At 32.7% G+C, this 1,380-nt stretch overlaps 1 protein-coding gene across 2 annotated transcripts in view; it reads left to right on the top strand.

Moving 5' to 3' along the window:
* Positions 1 to 1,040, top strand: part of GRIA2 (glutamate ionotropic receptor AMPA type subunit 2) — a 142,833-nt gene extending 141,793 nt beyond the window's left edge. For both annotated transcript variants that reach the window (XM_031463802.2, XM_031463768.2), the window contains one exon: positions 1 to 1,040. This exon is cut by the window's left edge and continues 1,643 nt beyond it. The gene's annotated coding sequence lies outside the window, so the exon portion shown is untranslated.
* The last annotated feature ends 340 nt before the right edge of the window (positions 1,041 to 1,380 follow it).

Raw genomic sequence — 1,380 nt, forward strand, 5'->3', positions numbered from 1 at the left:
TAGTTATTTTTTTTATATTTCTAGTCTTGTTATTTCTGCAAGTATGCCTTTGAGCAGCACTTGGTGTTTTGCTAAGTGCCTTGAAAACATTCTGATTTATGATATTTCACAGCAGGGAAAGAGAAATGTAAGCTCTAAAAGCAGCCACTTGTGTTGAACAGGGTGGCACGTGGTATCATAATGTTCCTCCCTAAACTTAGCTGTCCCTGATCACAGATTCCTAGATAATACATGATAATTTTTTTTTAGTGCATTTCTCCTCATCAGGAATGTTGGAGGTGCATTTTAAGTTTTAATAATCAATGCTAGAATGACCAAATTGCAGACTAATTGTTTCCATGTTACACTTCAAATGAGTTTTTACAAATGAAAGCGATGACTGGATACAGTCAGATGCTAATTATTGTACCTCTGGGCCTACTCTTCTAAAAATCGTAGCTTCTCAATTTTTCTCTGTCAAGCTTGAACTCATGTAAATAATTGAAATAATGTAAAGTTATATTTTCATGTTTTTATAGTACGACATGACAAGAATACTTAATGTAAGAGTATTTCAACTGTGGATAATGTTGATTGGATAATGCACATCTCAGTTTCAAGCAGTAACCATAGTTTAATATCCATGTAACGGTGCATCGGTATATTCTATATAAATATGTCTGTGTGCATATAAGTGACAACTGGTCCAACAAGAGTGATGACAGCTGTCTAAAGGTTTTTTTATTCATTTTATATAAAAACTGTTATGGAAAGACCAAAATGTTTATGAACTATTCTTATGTAAATTTACAACTGTCCTTGACTGTACTTTTTTTGTTTACAGTAACTGGTACCTTATTTTCTGCTGTGTTAAGTGATGTCAAACTCCAAGGAGACATACACTTTCTATAACTTCTATTGGAGATATTGGAATTTCCAATTTTTCATGTGTACTATTGTCAGAAAATGCTTTTGATTTTATTCTTAAATCTAACATCGGATGGCTTTTTCGGAGTGTTGTAAAAACTTCAATCATACATAAAACATGTTCTTACAAAAGGCAGAGATCTTTATTTTTTTTTTTCACTTGACAGTTCTTAAAATGAATAATAATGAGAAACCAAAAAGGGTCTTTAACTTTAATTCCTAACAAACCCAGCTGTTCCTAGTCAACAAGGACATCCATGCTCAGTTTCTCCATCTGCTCAGTACCAGTGTAATAAGGTGGAAATAACTTTTTTTTTTTTAACTAAAATGATTAACGTTTTCTACATTCCACGCTTACAATCATTAAGTGCTTTGGGCATGTGTAGAAATATGACTATTAATTAGTTACATTCTCATTTTATGATAAAGACACTCTTCTGCTAAAATGTCACTCACTGCTGTCATCAGCCGTGG

The sequence above is a fragment of the Camelus dromedarius genome, chromosome 1 (genome assembly GCF_036321535.1).
Source record: "Camelus dromedarius isolate mCamDro1 chromosome 1, mCamDro1.pat, whole genome shotgun sequence".
NCBI classification, from domain to species: Eukaryota; Metazoa; Chordata; class Mammalia; order Artiodactyla; family Camelidae; genus Camelus; species Camelus dromedarius.